Source organism: Nipponia nippon, unplaced genomic scaffold (genome assembly GCF_047370975.1).
Source record: "Nipponia nippon isolate SJK-2023a ecotype South Korea unplaced genomic scaffold, ASM4737097v1 scaffold_10, whole genome shotgun sequence".
Classification (NCBI taxonomy): domain Eukaryota; kingdom Metazoa; phylum Chordata; class Aves; order Pelecaniformes; family Threskiornithidae; genus Nipponia; species Nipponia nippon.
This window is the reverse complement of record NW_028262291.1, coordinates 11,345,688-11,366,385: the sequence shown is the minus strand read 5'-3', so window position 1 is coordinate 11,366,385 and position 20,698 is coordinate 11,345,688. Positions and strand designations below refer to the sequence as shown.

The following is a 20,698-nucleotide window of genomic DNA, read 5'->3' as shown; positions in this document are numbered from 1 at the left end:
GCTGGATGAAATTTTCTTTCTTACCAATAAGCATAGTAGTGAAAAATGTCAATATGCGTACTTCATTGAGCATAACCACTTACCTCCTGAGCCACAACAACAACTGAGTATTTTTGAACAAGTTTACATATGCAAATATTTGTAACACATATAAATCAGACTGAAATGCAAACCTACAGGTAAACCAAATTTTTATACACATCAACACTTTTCTTGCTGAACTATATGTAAGCATAATATACACAATTTCTGTGGACCTATAGGTCCTTAGTTATTCCACTCTTCCTGACAGTATCCTTTGGAAATCCGTATCAACATTACACTGAAGAAAGAGTAAATATGAGAGTAAAAATGTCAGTGACATTAATTGACGTTTCCGACAGAATCCAGAACACAGAAAGGAACTTTAGAAGTTGTAATTATACATTGTCCAGAGTCCTAATTATGACATGACAGTAAAATTCACATTTCTTCTTCTTCGCCCAGACCACGAGTTTGCATTTTATTGGCACTGTAATAGCACTACATTTCATGTTTTTGTATAAATGCTGATTGTAAATGGCATTAAACACGCATAACTTGTTTCTTAGCAACCTTATTTTTTAAACAAAGGGGGGTTGAATACATATAATTTATTTATTTAATGCTGTCAAGACAGACAATAATGTATAACAGACAAAACTGATACCCAGCAGTTGATGATTGTTTTCTATTATCTCCATGGAGCAAGTTAGAAACATTTCTGTTAGGTAATTTTAAAAAAAGACTACATCTTCTTCCTAGCCATTCCTTCCTGGCTAAGCATGAGAAGCAAGGTCATCTCTTCTCTAATATAGCATAATGCAGCACAGTAAATGATCGGTCCCTGGAATCTCCCAAAGAAAACTCTAGAACTGCCAAAGAAAGTACCTGCTTCCCTAAGAATGAAAAAAAAGAGGTTTAGCGTTAAACTTCTAACGTGGGTTTGCTCATGCATATGGAGTCATATTCATTAAAGAAACAATTACAATAGCACAGACTAACTAGAAGTGTTTAACTTAAAAATGAAGGATGAGAATCTGTGAAACTGGAAGCATGGCAATTAGAAGTGTTGTGGTTTCATCCTTGAGCTAGACAAGCATGTCTGAGTGTTCAGCTGTCTGAGAAACACTAATTTCCCTAAAATATCACCAGAGACTATCTCTGCGCTCAGACTTATCATGATGGTCCTCAGTGGTTCAAACTCTCTGTCATTCTTCCATTAATGACACTCAGGGAAGACTTTGTTCAGTAACACCCACAAAACATAAATAACATTTAATTAAATAAAGTCTCTGCTAAGATTTAATATGCTAACATCAAAGCATCTGGAAAGTGATCTTTGTCTCTGACAGAAGGTTTCCCACAGATGAGAAATAATCTCAGGTTCTTGCTGACAACACATACAGAAAGGTTAATTTATATTAAGCATGTATTTACAGAAGATTCCCTTTATTCACTGACAGTCACATTCTAGGAACTATTTTCATGCAGGTGTGTGCTAAATACACAAGTCTTCTGTGTTGTTTTTATTGGGGTTTTGGGGTTTTTTTCCACAAAATTTCCCCAACATCTCTATCACAGATCGCTGTATTTTTGTCTTGATATAATCTGAAGCAACCTAGCTGGCTGTTTTGCAATGTGGCATCCTTTAAGCAGCTGACAGTTACCGGCTCAGGCAGATGCTTTAGCACCCTAACAAAGCAGAATCTATTTACCAGCTGTACGCAGCCTGGAATAATTTGGCTTGAAAGACTGTGCATTAACTTAAATTTCTTTATCACTTTAGCTGACATTGAAGGTTCACTTTGCTCTGCAAAGTCTTAATCTGAAATCAAGTATGACCAACCTCAGAGTACGTTTTCAGGGAAGGTGTTAGCACAGCAGTGCAGGAAGGAAATCTTATCAGCTTTGTTGAGCTTGGTCGGTTAGTTTTACAGAGTCATTTGTCAGCAGAATCCAAAGCAGCAAAGCTGCAAGTACCAGCTAGGAAAATGAGGCCTGATCCAAAGCCTATTGGAATCCATGCAAAACAATGTTTAATTACTTGATCCTTTGCTCTCTGAAGTCAGTGAGATGTTGACACTTATTTCAACAGGAGAAGTAGCTCTATGCCTTTGATATTCTCTCTTATGTATTTCTCAGAGTAGTGACTCCTGCAAATCAAAGCAGAATCAAAACTGTATCTGAGCACACAAACCCAAATGTCAGAAATGAAAATATAAAATATCTGTGGAATAAAGCCCCTGGAGCACTGAGGACTCAGCATTAATAAAATGAAGACTTTTAGTGCAATAATTATGATATTCCCTAGGGAAAATATCCAAATATATCCTGTGGAAGACTAAATCTTTTAACAGCTGACTAAAAGACTGGCTACAACAAAGACAGAGAAAAAAAAAAAAAAAAGAAAATGCAACTCTTTATAATAATGATTTATTTTACCTTTCATAATGTCCACCTTATTTGATTATCTGTCAAATCTTCTCAAAATTCAAATATACCTTACAAAATGACATATGCTCCAAGAGAAGTTTCAAACTTCTTAAGGTTCCAGCTGTTGCTTTTCAGAACTCAAAAAATGTTTCCATGATTTGTAATTACAACATCACCAGAGCTGCCATTATCCTTTACATGAGGTGAAATGACACTGAGATGTGACTCTGTTGTAGGAACAAATATGGGATTATAACTTTATGCCTTACTAAAATGAGAGTTATCCTACAGAGTGTGAGGCTCATCTGCCTTCAAAGAAGGAATTTTTAGACTCAAGAAGTGAAGATTTTGAAGAGACTGATGCTGGCTAGCTGGGTACTCTCTGTATGAGACTGCAGTTATCGAAGTGTCTTAAGAAATGAATCGGTTGATATTGAATGATACTGGGAACAAGAGATCATCCTGTGCTCAGATTTGGTATATTATTAGAAATTTCACATCAGTAAAATCCTTTTTAGCTTCAGGGAGATTTAACCAGCAAAGACATGTGATCCAAAGAGTGAAATTTCCTAGATTTGGGTCAGTAACCCGCATCAGACAAGCTCTATCTCCTTTTTGTCAAAATATCAGAGAAATTATTCACTTATGGGGAAAAAAACCCAAACAAACCCGAACTAAAAAAAATTTCACCCCCTACCCCCACCCAAAACCCAAACAACAGAATATTTATTTGTGTTGAAGAAAGAAGGACTAATGTTACCAACCTGAGGATGTATTGCTGGCCAGGTGTGCTGCGGGATAGTTTGTTAGAGCTTGCTCTCTTAAAGGATAGAGGCAACACAGGGCAAATACCAATCCTGGCAGTTCTGTGCCAATGTGGGAGAGCCCTGTCGCTGTTACTGCAGCAGCAGCAGCAGTGAGTGTATGAGAAATTGCTAATATGAGGTGATGAAGGACCCATCCCCTAACTTCCCTAACAAATGAACTTGTAGTCATCTGTGGGAAGAGAGCTAGAAAATTAGCTAGGTGTGTTTTGTTGGTACATCTGTCTGTTTTTTTTAATTAAGAAACAAGGATCCTGTGGAATAGTTTAAATATTCATTATTTACCAATGAACCAAAGCATTCTGAGCTGTTCCTCAATAGACAGGTATAAATCTGTTAATGTGTTTAGAATCTTGAACAGAAATGTTGCTTAGAAGGTGTCTGACACTAGACTAGTTCCATTATATGCTAAGGGCATTATCTGATACATTCAGGATCGGGTAGGAAGGGCTATTTCCTGCACATGTGGTAAGAAAATCCAGCTATTCCAGGCTCCAGGAAAATTATATGCTCCCACATAAAGAATTCAGCTTCCTTTCCTTAGATCTATTTTCTTTTCCTCAATCTATAAAGCAAAATTCCTTTAAAAGAACCACTGTAATGGCTTTATATGTTCATTTAAAACAAAAAGCATTACTGAAGGAAGAGAACATGAAAATTTGTATTTAACTACTGATTCTCACCAGAAATGAATATGATGACAAACTTCAAACCAAGAGCAGGAAAATACCTATGCTACCCATAATGGCCTTTGGTGTGATATAGTAGAATGTCAAGGTTTTACCCTCATGTGAGGGCTTCACCCTCATAAGCCCCCACAAGGTAAGGAAGTCTTATTACCTTAACCCTATAGATCATGAACTGATAACACACCATGTATGTGTGACTTCTCAAAGTCATAAAGGAGATGAGCGGAGGAGGAGGGAGTTCAGCATAGTCTCCTGAGATGCAGGCTACAACGTAACAACCAGACCATCTCTTTTGTATAAAAAAGTTCAGTTAACTTTGAAGAAATCCACAATTAATCAGAAAAGATCAGACAGGTTGTTTAAATACCACAAGAAGGGCTTTTATTGTGTTGGATATGTAGATAGTACTACATTTACAAGAATTTGAATAGCAAGGCTTGCACACGTCAGGAAAGGGAGTGCTTTACGTAAGCAGCCATAGCGAGGGGATGAACATCTTACAGCGGAGTTAGCAGGCATGGCTTTATACTAGTTGATAAGGCTGGATTGTTTTTTGTAAGGGCTATTCTTATTCCTTTTCCCTATCTTTTCAATGGGGGAGAACAGGCTAGGACTGAACAAAAAAAAAAATATAAAGGAGCTGCACTGTTAAAAATAATGGGTTAGGAACTTGGTCTCGCTGGAAGGGGAGGCTGCGCAGCACCCCGGGAAGTCGCTATTTCCCTTTATGGTTGCGTGTCCCACGCTTGACATACGGGAGGGTGAGCTAGGGTAGCCAACAGAGCCACATGTAATGCCAAATTTGTGGTTCTTGATTAGTGTTTATTAATCTAATCATTACTGAAGTGCGTTCATCTTAGCACAGAGTGATTAGACTGTATCTTAGTTATGTTTTCCTTTGGAAAGAGGAAGATGTGACTGTGAATAAAGAATTTCTTAATTCTGGTTAAGTAACATCTCGTGAAACGTAATTTTAAAAGGTGGTTATGATAATAGTTACAATTAGTGAGTATGAACTATACATTCATCTTTTGGCCATTTTCAAAGCTCAAATATGTAAGGACAATCAGTAAATATACTACTTATAGTTACTAGAATAGCAAGGTCCCTGGCAGTCTTCATGCAGCCCGTGACATGTCTCCCTAGGGAGTGCATAAAAATTTTGGAAGGACTTGGCGGGAGAGGGTTATCTTTTTATGGACTTAGTAACTTTTTCCGAGAGGAGTGGAGGGAAGAGGACAGCTGGTAGAGGTGAAGAGATACATGGGAGGCCGGTGCTGTAAGCATCTTTCCTAACCAAGAAGGAACATCTTTCCTGAAGAAGGAAGGAAGTTTTGCAATATTTCCCAGGAGGGGTTAAATTATTTTTTACTTTATATTTTCTGGGTTCTCTGTGGAGGAATCTTGCTTTCATGTGGCTGTCAATGCTGGACTGAAACTAGGAAGACTTTGTACAAATCTTATAGATATTATTTCTTTCATACACACGCCCCCCTTTGCTAAGTACAGATCATTTTTGCTGGAAGTTTGCGAAGAGCATTTTCTCATTCCTTGTTCTTGCCTTCTTCAAGGCTGCTAAAGAAGATAGTCTTTTAGATAACAGGGAATTGGTATGCACCATTATTTCTATATTCTAGCTTTTATCACTCTGAGGAAAAAGTATATTTAATCTCCCAGAGTTAAATAAGCAGATAAACATACTGCAATTCAAAAGTTAATGACTGAGTAAAACTTGGTTTCAGCCAAGCATGATGCAAGCAGCTAGAAGACAAATTTCAACCCAAATGAGAGGCATTTTCTAAAACAAAATGCTTACCTTGAGGTCAACAAATTATTTTAGAGAGCTGGTTAAATGCTTGGCTCATTAGAGATTGTGTTACCTTCACCTGTGCGTGGATAAATAGGGCCACATTCACACTTGTTTTCTCTCCATGTTTTCCAAAGCAACTTTAAATTTGGCTCAGAGCAGGCAAGTGTGAAAAAGGTCAGGTAGCTCATGGCATGGCAGACTAGGGTCCTGCTCCCTTGTTCTGCCACAGCCTTCCTCAAGGTCGCTTAAGGTATAGTGTCTGGGTGGCACGTGTCAAAATACTTATGAATGTTTTAAGTTACCCAAAAGTAGGCTTGCTGAGGGTTTTGTTAAACCTGTAGGTTAGTGGATACAAGCTTTAGCTGCAGAGCGTTTTACCCTCCCTGTTGCAGCAGTTCAAGTGAATCCTAATTGGTTTTATTTTTCTTTTTTCATAAAACTTCTACTGTTAGCAAGGTGTTGTTGATAGAAGTTAAGGAGTTGTAGTGTAAGTGCTGTTAGTTAGGTTAGCTGTCAGTCTTGAACTTTCTTTCCCGTAGTTTTCCATGTGCTTGCTGAGCGACATCTTCTTAAATCTCCTGAATATATGATAACCTTTAAGCTTCCTCAAATACAGAAGCTAAGCAGACAAGAGAAACCATGTCCCAGTTCCCTATTTCACGCTCTGCCGGGTGCGCTGACCCCCACCCCGCTTCCCCATTTGCGGTGGCTTCTCCTCCACCGCCCCGGCGGGGCCCCCGCGGGGAGCGGAGCGGGGGACGCCGCTGAGCCCCCGCCGGGGCTGCAGGCGGAGCGGGGTGCGGGACCCACGCCGCGCCGCGCCCGGCCGGGCCCGAAAAGCCACGAGGGGGCGTGGGGGAAAAGAAAACCCGATGCCGATGAGAGGCGGCGGGGCAAATGCACCTTGCTCGGAGCGCAGGGGCGCCCGGCGGCCGCTCCTCGCACGGGGCTGGGGCGGCCGGCCCGCCCCGCCCCGCCCCGATCGGCCGGCCCCGCCCCGCCCCGAGCCGTGCCGAGCCGCGCCGAGCCGAGCCGCGGGCAGCATGCGGAGCGGGGCCGCCGCCACCGGTAGGTCCGCGGGGCGCGCTGCGGCGGGCGGAGCAGGTGCGGCGGGAGCGGGACTCCGGCGGGCGGCGGCGGCGGCCGGGGCCGGAGGGTCCCCCCGCGGGTGCGGGCACCCGCAGCCGGGCTCGCCCTCCGCGGGTGGCGGCGCTCGGGGCCGCGTCGTCCCTTCGCAGCGCCCGGCCGAGCGCGGCGGGCTGCGCGGCGGGGCGAGCTGGGCTGCGCTGCGCTGCGCTGCGCTGCGCTTCGCGGGTGGGTTTGTGCCGGCCCCGGCGCTTTCACAGCCCAGGGCTGTACCTGCCCCCTGCGCTTTCGTGGCGACGCGGGGTGGCTGCGTGGGCTCGCTCCCGCGCTGTGTCGGAAGGCGACGCAGGAAAAGTAAAAATAATCTTTAGCTTCCGAAGCGCCCTGGGATTAAGACAGCAAAACGCTTCCAAGTGTGTTACAACACTGAAGTGGGCTATTAGTTTGGACGCGTCTTAATGAGTGTGGTAATCAGCGTAACATCCTTCTCTGCTCACCTTTTGGGCTAATTGAATATGGCATTGGTTGGGTTTTTCTTCGTGCTTTGAAGTATGTCTTAACCTACGATAGTAATTGTCTTGTCATGTTCACTGCGTTTTTAATGTGTAAATTCAGCATGTGACTTGAATTCAGATAGTTGGCCGTGGGTTGGCTTGAAGAGCGATGGTTGTAGATTTATTTGCCCCTAGGCTTATAGGGTTGAACCAGTATCAAAAAGTTTGAAGTTCTTTCTCGAACTTATCGGAAAAGATCTGGAGGTCTCTGTCGACATTAAAAGCCGTTTACAATTGGCAACCTTGCGGGTACTTTCAGCCAAAATGCGATCTGAGCATGGAAACCAAACTGCATTCTTGTATCTAAAGATGGTCCCTGCAGGTCAAACCCAAGGCGTTGGCATGGCCGGGAAACTTCATATGAGCATGAACTTTTTTTTTTTTCTTCTTTTTTTTGGCCTTAGAGACTCTAAATGTTGTAATAAGGTGGAGCGGTGCAGTCTCATGCCGCCAGGCCCGGCTGGGGTGTAGCTGCCCCCTCTCTAACTCTGCTGTTGGTTTTGAGGAAGTTCTTAATCTCTCTGTGACTCAGTGTCCTAGTCTTTAAAATGGCTTAATAAGACTTGTCACGCTTGCCTCCCAGGGATATTAACATCTAATTGATGTTCATGAAGTGCCTTGATCTGGGAGAAAAGAGGGCATCTTGCTTCCCTCATTTTGCCACTCTGTGTTGATTGCTAATTATATTACATGGGTGGAAAACATTATCCAATGACCAAACTGGAATCCATGTCTGTTATCATTTACACAAGCACTCTGAATAAGTGTATGTCCATGTATGCTTAGTTTGAAGTTATCTGGGTGTTTATCTAAATACAGTGAGTTTTATCCTTTGTGGAGGATGCATCTGAAAAATACGCTTCTAAAATACTGTACTGAAGTATCAGCAAACTTTTGCTCCTAACTTTAGAGATATTATACAGTTTTTCTTTGTGTATTATGAGGTCAGTAAACGTTTTAAGAATTAAAATTGTGTTGACTCACTTAACACTCAACACATCCTTGATCTTAGTCTTACTCAGACTGAATCTTATTTTCAGTCTCAGTTTTTGTCATGTTTCACTTCTTTAGAAACTTGAAAAATGTACAACAATTTTACAGTTCTCTGCTTGAAAATACAAGTTGTCTTCAAAATACAAGTGCTGGATTTATCTGCGTAACCATTTTACTTGCTGTCCAAAGCAGTAATTAGCCACTTTACTCCCCTGACTTGAATCTTGCCCCACCTCCTCGTTATCACTGCTGCCTCCCCCCTCGGGCAGATAGCAAAGCCCACAGTGGCAATAGCACAGGGCTGGGGTGATGGGGTCACCAGCAACGTACGCCAGAAGCTATCAGTATTCCATAAATCAGCTGGTATGAATGGACACACCTACTTACAGCACAGGCGTAATGGTCTTTTTCAGCTAAAGCCTTGGGTTGAGAAATTCTCAGTCCTTCTCCTACATCTTGGATTCTCCATACTGCAAGGCTGTGTGCTGGGAGGTTGCTTTATGACGAGGCTAACTAGCCACGTACCAGCGCATTCGACTCATGCATTTTATTCAGTTCTCCTTTTCCAGATTGTTGGTGTAAAACATGGATTATGCCCCACGTTAAACAGACCTGTCAAGTTCATACCTGACAAATAAAGGTTTTAAAATGCTGCTTGGCATTGGTTAGTGCTGTTCTCTTCATAGTACTAGAAAAAGACATTGGAGATGCAGCTTATACTGTGTGGTGGAGAAATGAAGTTCCAACGGGAAGCTGAAGGATGCTGCATCCAAATTGCCACGTGGCCTGCAGCGAGTGACGTGACTTTTCCTGCCCTATCTGTAAAACTAGGTGAATTCTTAGGAAACCAGTAGAGTATACAGAAATGAGAAGTCTTCTCTGTTTGCAACTCTGAATTTTTTTTTTTGTTGTTCTTAGTTGCATTAATGCTGCCCTAAAGATGCACAGCAGTAAAATATCCCTGATATCAGGGTAGCGGTTGTGCTGCTGTTTGTGAGGAGTTCAGGTTTCCTTCAGTTTTGTCTAGCATCTAGAAGTAAGTATGATCTGAAAGGATTTTGTTTTTTCTAAGATATTCTGAAGCAGAGTTTTCTTGTCTGATGTCTATGTCCCATTCCTTGTGGAGATGAGAGAGCCTGTTTTTTGGCTGGAGATGTTCTTTAAGTGTAAGAAACCATGAAACAAGAGAGGTGATTGCTCTCCGGTTTCTCCGTGAGTATACTTTAAGTCTTTCACCTCTTTTAGCATGTACCTTGTATCTGCTCCAGCCGTCTCACTGCTCTGGTATTTTATAACTAGTATCTTGAAAACTCAGGGGAAAACTTTCAAATGCTATATATTTCCCATTGGGACTCTTCCACGTGGCTGTAACATTTGTTGTGAGTCCTTGGTAACGCGTATCTGTTCCTCAGGAGTCCTTCGTCTCAGTTTGATTCCCCTGGTGTCAGCAGAAAAACTCTGTTTTGTAGTGGAAGAGGCTTTGCTTCTTAGGGGCATGGTGTGTTTTGATTCCCTTAAAATGAAGACAATTTCAGATGACTGAAATTGAGGTCTGCCTCCCCGTATGGTCCTTCTGTTTTCTCAGCTTGCTCGCGTGTTGTGTTCAGAGCCAAGGAGCTCCAGGAAGGCCGAGGGGTTGCTTTGTATGCCTGTACAGGCAGCCTGGCATGCACGTATCTGTATAATACATGTGTTCCCTTATAATACACGTTTAGCGTGTGCATTTTGTATGTGAGCAAATTGTTTCTTTGATGCACCTTTTCTTTTCAAGCTCTTTCTGTGTGAGGAGTCCATTAATTTGAAAAACGCAGCCTCTGCTCTGTGTCAGGCACCCTGACTGCTAAGGGATGGCACGCTGTTTGCTTTGCTCATCACTAGGACCAGTTTTAGAGGTGTTTATGCTGCAGATTGACTCCTTCAGAAGTGGTATTAGTAGTTCGGGGTATTCCAGCATGGTACATTAGACTGTTTCCAGAAAATACAGATATTCTAAATTAAGGTTATTAAGTGTGCACTGATTCAGTGACTGTGCAGATACATCGTTAATATTGTATTGTGACACATTCTGGAAATCGCTGGGTTTATTTTTGACGTGGAGAAGATGACTAAGAATAACTCTTTCATCTATGCATAGTTACATTTACAAGCAAGTAAAAACTTCCCTAAAATGATCTTTAGTCATATTTAGACTCTTAGTTCCATGAATGGAAAAAAAATTCAGACTTGTGCTTGAATCTGAGCTATGTGTGCTATCAACCCTTCTTCCTGCTCCGGGCTGTTGTTCAGTGAGGAGTTTTGGTTTTGCGTTTTTTGTTTTATTATCCACTCCAAATTTCTGTGGGCAATGCACTGTGTGGGGAAGGGGGGAAAAGAAGCCTAATTCCTTGTTGGGAAAGGTAGACCCTACCTCAACACAAATTATAGTAGACGCTACTGCCTTAGCTTATATTCAGTTCGAGTTCTGATTATTTTTATTTCAGTGTCCCAGTAACACTGATGTAACTAGGAGGAAGGTCTGAACTTGGGCTCATTTCTTCTTGCTTTTTTCCTCCTAGAGCTGTTACGGTTAAGAGGTGGTGAGGAGGGAATAATTCTGAAGACAACCCATGGGTTTAGAGATCACCTGCCTGTCTGTTTCTGGACACTTTGCTACATTTTGTTAACTGGTCTCTGAAAGCTTCCTATTTGAGGCCTGACTCCTTCAGGCAGATGGTTTATCGAATAGTGCGATGGGAATATGTGGATTAGATTTAAACTTTCGTTCTTGTCCCTGGCATCTCGTCTGCATTGGTCTGGACAAATAATGCCAGCAGTTTCTCTGCTTGCTGCATTCAGCTGAGTGGATATTACCAATTCAGTTTTTAAAATGACTGTGCCTGACAGTGTAAGTGTGTGTTGTGGAGCTTTGGCTTCTTAAAAAGCAGGTTCTTTGGGTCCGTTACTTCACGATAAATCCTTCTCAGACCTTTTAAGCTTGCAGCTTGTTGCCTGTGTAGACTGCAGTAATGCCCAAAAGGGTGTTACAGTTTATCCTTCTGTGTAACTGCCATAGTCAAGGACCAAAATAGAATTTCCCAAGCCATGTGAAATTTTCGTTGGGAATATGTGGGGATGTTTTATAATCAACTTGAAATAGTCTTTGGTAATGCAATTGCTTATCTTAACTGTTCTGCATATTTTATGGTTGGTTGGTTGGTTTGTTTGTTTTTAATATCGCGTTACTTTTGAAAGACTGAGTACATCAAAATACTACTTGGTTCAGATAACATATTTTGCCATTTTCTTACCTGAATAGGCAACTCCAAAAGCCAATTGGAAGGCTTTTAAATCTTCTAAGACGTTTTTTCCTAGTCTATCATGTGCAAATCATATATGATGGAGTCCAGCAAAAAATCATTAACAGTTTTTTGGTTTGTTTTTGTTTGGTTGGTTGGTTTTTTAAAAAAAAAAGGCAAAGCAGAAAGTGGAGCAGGAGTGGAAGATGCATTTTCCCTTCTCTCTGAGAAGACTTAGGTTTGGCAGATAGTGGAATTCTTTTTTGCATGTAATCGGATGAGAGTATATCACAATAACTGTAATCTGTCTTATTGGCTGAGTTGAGTCCCATCTGTTAGTGGTGTTAGGGATGTGCAGTACCCTTGACCTCTAAACTTGTGCACACAGGGAGCAGCATAGAAGGATTTAGAGAAACAAGTGCAGTCTCTGAAGGCAGTTGCTAAAAGCAAGGGAGAAATTCATAATGCAACACAATGTTCTCTGCTGACACCTTTCCAGCTGAAAACACCCTCTGGTTAAACATTGCCCTTAATGAACCTTAGAAGATAGTGGGTAGGTTTTGGTTTCTGCTTACTCATGAGATCAGCTCCTTTTCATACAGAATCATCTGTTGTATATGCTTGTTACCAGGCTGTTTATTATGGATTTTCTTTATGCTGTGTCACCTTGTGCTGAGCTGGGGAGTAATTTTAAGTAGCAAGCTGAACTGATTAGGAGGAAATTCTGGGTTTGTATTGCAGGAAGTACTTGGCCTTGACTTCATGGTACTAAGTGTATAGTCAGTGCTGATTTTATTTATTTATTGATCTTATATATACTTGTCATTGTCACTTCACCCCCACTGTGGATCTGGCACAGTATATACTTGTACATGTGAATCTCTGTTGCTTTTCTCCTGTTAGGGGTTGTAAAGGAGTGAGCATCCTGAGAAGAGAACTTACTTCTCCAGGTCTCATTCCATCCTAGCTGGACTGAAGGAACTGCTGATGAAATGTGATATTTGGGTTTGGATAATTGATGTGAATGAGTTCTCTTTCAGATCCAAACTCCCAGTCTTCCATGCAGTGTTTGGTGTTCCCCTTTCACTGAGTGCTAAGGATTCCTATGGTTGCCACCTGTGCAACCAACTGTTTCTATCAGTTCAGAAAATTGTCTAAGTAATTGCACAGCTGTAGGGACAGAAAAATATTGAAGTCGAGCCATTTTTCAGATTTCAGAGTTCTGCTTCATAAGATGAATGCAGGTTGTAGGTTCCTCCCGTTTCTGTCTATGGATTTTTAAAAGTAACAACTGACACTCCTCTGTACAGTATTTGTGTTCAGAACATTAATGTGGCTGAATGAATATCAGAAATGTGCACATGGTTAAGGCTTGGAAGCAAGCTCCATAAATATGAACTGTTGGTGCATATTCAAAACTGAATTCAATGGATGTAACCAGATACCTCTTGCTGTAATTACTCTCTGAAACACTGCCCTTGCACCAAGTCAACATTAGGTGTCCTAGCAAATGCATTAGGAAGAATAAGGCTTGCATAAAGAACTAAATACATCCCAACAGCGAGCCTGTTAAGACAGAAGAAACCATCTTTCTTCTGTTCCGATGGGGGGTGTATGTGAGAGGGGAGAAGGATTAGGGTGGTTGACTTTATTTCCTGGAAATGAATAGCATACATTTTTCAGTACAGAAAACGGATATTACTCAGTTTGTGACCTGCTTCCTAGTAAAAGTGTCTTGAAGTGGGGATTGGTTTAAATCTGTTGCCTGCATTCCTGACATGCAGTATTGTGTGATGCTATCTTGTCGCAGAGGCATGCAATGTGCCATGATGTATAAATAACCCTGTGTGTCAAAGGTAATTTGAGACAATGTGCCAAATATTTAATGAAGCGCTGGGTCCTGTCCTGGGTACCTGGTATATATTTGGGAGTAGGTATCTGAGCTGAAATTGCAGCAAGAGGGGTGATGAGTAATGTAATACTCCCCAGCACATACTGCAGAGCTGCTCTGTACAGTACAGTAAGACACAACCAGCACTACAGGTCAGCCGCATCTTATTTGTAACTCTGATGCTTAGATAAGAGGACAGGAAAATAGGTTAATGTGCACTAGGCCAACCTGCTCTGTGCATGTTGTGGGGGAAAAAAATTGCCTTTAGTATCCTCTGTGGAGTAATTTTAATGAATACTTCACATATGAATTTTCAAGATAAATATAGAATAGCATACGGGGGGAATGGCTTTATTCCTTCGGAAGCACCACTTCTCCCCTGGAGGTGGACTCAGTGGGATGCTGACCTCGGGCAGTTCAGCACGCTTCGTGCCTCGATGCAGAGTTAAGGTATCCTGGGACTGACGGCGGCCCTGTGAGGGAGATGGCTTTGGGAGATGTGGAACAGCGGGTGCTGGCACGGGAAGGAGGAGCTGTGCTGTGCACCGGGAGCTCCACAGAAGCTTGGGGGTGGGTGGCAGAGGTGGATGCTGGCCCCTTGCTCAGGGAGGTTTCTCTCTGGGTTTCCTTCTGATCTGGGAATAAAACTCCACAATGGGGAGTTTTCCTCTGTGTATTTTTGTGGGAAAGGAGATTCACAAGGTCTTTATCTTGCACTTGCCTATGCAAAAATGCAAAGGGCAGGGTTATTTTCTTTCTCTCCATTTTCTTTTTTACTGAGGAGTTGTGATTGCTTCCCAAATGCATGCATGTGGAGCACTCCAGCAATATTTCTAATGCTTTTTCATGACAAATGCAGAAGCTTGATAATATCTTAAGGCCTTCTTTATGGATGCATTTAAAGATATACCACCAAACCTGTATATAGCTACTTCTTTAGCTACTACCTGACTTAATGAATGATGTTATTGGTAACTTGTGTGTAGAAGCACCTTCAAGCTCAGTTACAGAGTCAAAATGTTTGTTTCCCATTTATTTTATGCTTATCGTGCATTGCTCTGAAATAGCTGCATAATTCCTTTTGTTCTGTAGTAAAGTGAGACATTTTTGTGTGTTGTTCACAACACTTCCCTGTTACAAAGGTAAGTCCAAGGTTCAACGTGACATTCCATAAAATACACAAATGACTTAACACTGTATTTGACAGTTTCCTGCCTCAGCTTTTTCTAACGGAGCATTTGTATGTATCCTTCATATGGTCAGGTAAAGCGGGTTGTTCTACAAAGCAATTTCAGTATGAAACTCTCTTGCCCTTTGAGTTAAAGCTTTGTGGGTTCTTTGACAAGTAAAACATTCAACAGGACATGACTGGCCCAGAACTTAATAGGATACGTGTTCCTAAGGTGATCTGGCTTGTCTGACGTCTCAAGCTAATATAACTACAGACACTGGTTTCTGGAAAATAGCTGTATAATTATTTAAGTGTCACTTTTAGTTCACTGATTTCTAAGATAAAGAAAGGAATAGCATATATAGTGTTGCAGGTCTGCATTTGCATACAGGATTTAATTTAGAGGTAAATATCAATGTGGATATATCACAGGTTTTTCACTCTAATAGTTCTAGTGCGCAAAGAGACTGAACCACTAGTTTCCAGTTTTATTTGCTGTACTGAAGTAACGTACAGACAAGCGAAGAATGGCAAGGCTTTCCTTGTCTGCCTGCCTAATCAGCTGTTGTGTAGCCAATATGCTAACCCGTGTGCAAAGTTTATTGAAAAATGTGTGTGAGAGTGAGAATTATTGGTACTTCTACAAAGTAGAAAGCCAGCGTACTTCATTACTTTGTCTGGCTTTCCTACTAGGTATCAACAGACTTTGTAAGTCTGTGATCAGCGCTTCTGAGGAGTTCATGGAAGCCTTCATTGCATTTATTTTTAATGACTGTTTCTCTAATGAGAAAAATACACCCTTGTCATACTAAGAAGCAGCTCATGTTTTGATTCCAAATTTTCTACTTTCCTTACGGGTTTTGTCTGTTTTCTAATATTTTGCTGGGATATTATGCCAGATACAGGGCTGAAATTAATGTGTCTTTTAATTTTGGAGGAGGAAGTGAAGCTGAACAGTGTTTTCTTCCTTTGGCTGATGATTCATTATGATTTTAATGATTAGTCTGCTTTCTTGGGGGAAGATATCCAGAAGAAAGAGAGCTTTTTGTCTACCAGTTCTGGGGAATTTAAAATGAAAACTAATTGATTGTTCTGGACCCACTCATTAGAAACTAGTATTGACAACATAAGCATTACCTCTCACAATTAGAATTAGGCAAAAAAGGCAACATTTACATTAATTATTTATTTACCTTACAGGCCTGTATTCACATGAATAGTCTCTGTCAAGTGTATCTGCAGTCACCTTTCTATTTTTAGAAACAGGATCCTAATTTCTAATATTTCTTACCTGATACATTTTAATATTAAATAGAATATTAACAGTCATTATCCTGTGTGAACAGTTGTTTCCTATCTTGTGGTGTGGTGTTTTTTTCTTCTTGAGGCTTCTTAAACTTCATTTGCAATGTTCTGTCTTTTCCCATAGTTACAGGTTGGTGGGAGGGGGGAGATAAGAAGAAATTACCTTTATTTTCAAACTGGTGGTTGAGTATTGACGTCCCAAAGACATGCTTAGTCATGTGCTATGATGCTGATGAGTTTCGCTTGGCACACCCCAGCAGATGCAGTCCCTCCCCTGTTTTCAGCAGAGCCATCTTCTCTGTGGTGCAATTGTAGATGACTGGATTTGTTTTACAGCAGTGACATAGTGTAATGATAACCTTACCAGTGCTAAGGGGAGGTGGAAACAGCTGAACTTTCTGCTTGGATAGCATGTTTAAAAATTTCACTCAAGATACTGTGACTTGAAGGTTTTGGTCAGTGTCACTTACAAAACTGTAGTGAACGTCTGTAAGAAAGTGCCAAAGTGGCAGTGAGACTTGGGCCAAAGGTTCTTTTTTCTTCCACCAAAATTGTATTTTAGTTGCTCATTTGCTTTTTTTGCCATTACCTGTTTTTTCTCTTCTCTAAGCCTATATTCTAGATTATGTTCCTGTTGCTTTTGATTAAAATTCCAGCAGTAAAATTTTGAGCTTTAAGCTGTGAGATGAGCTGGTGTGCAGCCTCATAGAGATCAGAAAAACAGGATGAGGGAAGAATGTAGAGAAATCCATTTGGGAACTCCTGTGGTAATTGTGTTGGTAACTGTTGCTAATAATCTGGGTTTGCTGTCTGGGAAATATAAGCATGTTGGATTTATTGTGCTCCTTAACACATGAAGGATCTGTGCCTATAAGGTTATAGCAGTCTGTCGGAGCCTGGATGGAGACTTTACTCTGTGAAGGTAGTGCCTGCGTGCGCAGTGCACTGCCTCTGCCTGCTTCGGCGTTTTGTAGATCCAGAGAAGTGGGGTCACGTTAGCAGTGGCTGTGCTTAACGTCCTTGGTTGAGATCCTTGCCCCTGCCTGTTGGGCATATACCTTAAGCAGATTTGCTAACCTGACCTTTTAACCCGCTAATGATTAATAGACCTCTGCCAGAGCACTAGGAGACATGGTTGCTCTGGAGTGGCCCTGCCAGTAAAGGTCTGCCATGAGGTAAAAGCAGTAATCAAGTAAGTGCAGCTGCCCCAACTGCCAGAAGATGGGCTGTGAGGGGCCTGCGCAAAGCTGTCAGCTTCTGTTTTTAGAAAGGAAGGGTGCTTTCTGCCTGATGTTGCATTGACCCATTTAGGATATAGTGTGACCTGAAAATACTGAGGTGAACTGTTCACGTGTTGCCATACGCTGCCTGCCAAGATGCCTTGGAGAAATATGCTCTGTAGAAGTTGATTCGTAATTAGTTGATACGCTGGATGTTAGGAATCCAATGAAGTGCTGCCTTCTGCACTTTTTTCTAGTAATCTCTCTTAGACCCAATTTATATAGTCAAAGCAGCATCTCGTGCACATCCTATGGGCAACAACAGGAGAGACTGTAGTGGCCACTCATGTAACTCAACATCTGCAACCAACAACTCTTTACAAATTTTTTAGTCTCCTTCTTTTATGCAAACATATGGCATCTTTTGTTGCAGTGAAAAAAATAAGCTAATAATTGAATCATGTCAGTCATAGAAAGCTAGGAATAAACTGTTCTGGGTGTCATTGTATTGCTGCAGTAGGGCATCTGGTAAGCAAACACTGCGTTGCTAAGGCTTTTGCATTTTTCTCCGTGTTCTTGTGTTGTTCCCCTAAAGGCAGCGCGCTGGTCACGTCCATTGGCAGGACCAGTGGTCAGCAGTGGGCAGAGGTGAAAGAGCCCCAGCTATATGTCGTGGGGTGAGGAGGACTTTGGATCATGGAGCACAGGTAAACCATCATATGAAATAAAACAAAAGAGTTTTTCATAAAAGGCTCCACATCGTTAGTGGCAGCAGGAGGCCTGGGATATGCGCTTAAAAGCCAAGTCACTAATATATCCTTGGATGTGCATGTGTGTGGTTTTAAATGTGGCGGTTTAAGGTAGCAAGTTAATCTGGCTAAAAGGAGCCCATTTTCCCTAGATGCAGACAGCGGTATGTCTGATGGACCTTGTTTGAAAGGAATTCCCTGAAGTTGATAGCATCAATGAAGTCGTCAAGCTCAGTCTAGCTTTCATAGAAAGATGAGGTCTGACAGCCTCTCATCCTGCCTAGCTGCACCAGGCACCAGAAACACCACCAAAGAGACACTGATGTTCAAAGCCTTTGCTATGATAATCTGTGCTGCACACAGGGGAGGTTCTGGAGTATTCGAACTTAATGTATTTCATAGTGATCTGTGCTTGGCAGGAATGAGGGCGGGGGTAAAAACTCCCATGTTGTACCTTAAAGAAATGGACCGATTCTGTAACTGTTGCAGTCGCTTCCCGGCTCCCTTTCATAAGGGTTTCTGATCTAGAAATGCATTATGGAAATCTCTTAACTGGCATACAAGCTTTTTTCATGCTGCTGTGCTTTTTAATTTTTTTTTTTCCCCCTTTGGTATTGGTTTGAGAGGGTTTTTTTAAGTAGTATCTGGCTGTAGTGTGACTTGCATGCAAAAGGAAGCACTGTTCCTTGAAAATTTTGCTTCCAGAGCTGATATAAATTCCCTTTAAACTTGTTCCATACTTCTTCCTCTGCCAGTTATTTCATTTGAGGTTTAGTTTGTGTGTTGACTCTTTTTTTTTTTTTTTTTTTTGAGGGGGGTGAGCTCATACTATGCAAACTGTATCCATTTTGACCTGGTGTGCCAACTGTCCAAAACTTCTGGTGTATGTCTTTTTTTTTTTCTTCTTTTTTTTTCTTCTCTCCATGCCATAACTGCACAATACTTGAGACTGAATTGTGATCACATGTCTGTGGGTGCAGCATGTACTGAAGAGCCTGTTTTTAACTTCAGTTCAAAATCGAAAGGGGAAACTGCATCGTAGTTCAGCTTTTACTTCAGAAAATATCATTGCTTTTCTTTGCTTTATGCAGTTTATTGCTTGCTCATTCTCTTTGGTAATCCAAGTAGCAGTCCCAAGAAACTATTTGGAGGAGAAAAAAAAATATTCATGTATCTTTTAAAAACAAAACAAGTCCCAGCTGGAAAGAAAAGTTGAAGTGTGACAAGCGTCCAACAGTACTGCTAAAGTGGTTTGGTTTTTTTTTCTTTTCTTTTCTCTCCCCCCACCCCAATGCTTTACAAAGCTGAAAGGTACTACATGATCTTTAGGGGTATTTCTGCCAATGTGGTTCTTTTTTTTTTGCAGAAGAGTTGTGAGTGGTGTTGCATGGGGGTCCTTCAACTGCTCATCCCTAACCAGCATCTATCACTGTGCTGTGACGGAGGCAATGGCAGAATTTGGTCTGGTCCAAACACAGATCTGCCCTCCTCTGTCTGCACCTGTCCATCACCAGCCACCTCTGTGCTGATGCTTAGGCCAAAAGTCAGGCTCAGGATGGCAATGGCAGAGCGGTATGCCAAACACAGATCGCTACAGTCTGTAATTAAATGGCTAGGAAAGTGCAACACAAGTGAAGGCTAGTTCTGTGCTGTTGTCATGGGTTTATGAACACTCGGAGCCCTGCATAGCGAGCTCCAAGGATGTCTTATGTTTGAAAGATGTTGCAACAAAGCCTGTGCCGTTTTGTGCATACAGCTCTTGGGGCACTGATTGCATTAGTACTTAATCACAATAGTAATACATCCACTGTGTTTGGGCATTAGCTAACTCTTTATTCCTAGTAAACTAAAGCTTGATAACTGGAGTGTAGATAAAGATCTGGTTGCACATTTCAGTGAAATAACAGCAATACTTTTTACCTGTGATCAGAAGAGAGGGAGAAATCTGTGCTAATGTAAAACTGTAGAGAAGTCCAAGCCAATATAAGGTCTCAGGCTCAGTAACGATACTTTTTTTTAAAATCATATTTGCAAAGTGGAGGACTTAGCTATTCACAAAGGAAATATTCTTTACATCCAGAAATTTTTGTCTCCATCCTTTTTCTGATGGTCAATTCTCTGTTTTCCTTCTTGGTCTCTATAAGCTGGGGGATATTAAAATCGTTTGAACTGTATATGAAGGAACTATAACAACTAAATACGTCTTCAGTTGGTTTGCTTTAGGTACGCACATTTCATGAACAGAATTTGGGTTTTCTTCTGATCAGAAGTTGAGTAAAAACGTCCAGTATTCTGACAGTTGCCGTTCCCCGGTTCCCGCTGTTGGCAGAGCAGGTGCGGTGAGGGAGGAGCGCAGCGCTGGGGGCTCAGGCTGTGCAGGCTCAGCCTCGGGACCACGCAGGGGCCGTGGGCAGCCCACGGCAGCGGGGGCCGGGGCGCAGCCGCCCCACGCCCTCCCTAGTCATGGCCTCGGGGGGCTGGCAGCCCTGGCGCACGGGCCAGTGGGCATCCACCCGGCTGGCAGAGGCTGGGCTGCGTTAAAGCAAAACTGAATTGACCCAAGGTGTTCCTGTAAACCACTTTCCTTCCTACATTGTTGTTTTCTCTAACAAAGCCAGCTTTAATCAGGACCGTGCATACCGGGCGCCCTGCAAACCCAGAACCAGTTAATCCTTTC

General features: G+C 41.9%; 1 protein-coding gene across 2 annotated transcripts in view; it reads left to right on the top strand.

Moving 5' to 3' along the window:
- Window positions 1–6,744: 6,744 nt before the first annotated feature.
- Window positions 6,745–20,698, top strand: part of MICAL2 (microtubule associated monooxygenase, calponin and LIM domain containing 2) — a 133,541-nt gene continuing 119,587 nt past the window's right edge. For both annotated transcript variants that reach the window (XM_087744689.1, XM_087744681.1), the window contains exon 1: window positions 6,745–6,845. The gene's annotated coding sequence lies outside the window, so the exon portion shown is untranslated. The remainder of the gene's footprint in view (window positions 6,846–20,698) is intronic.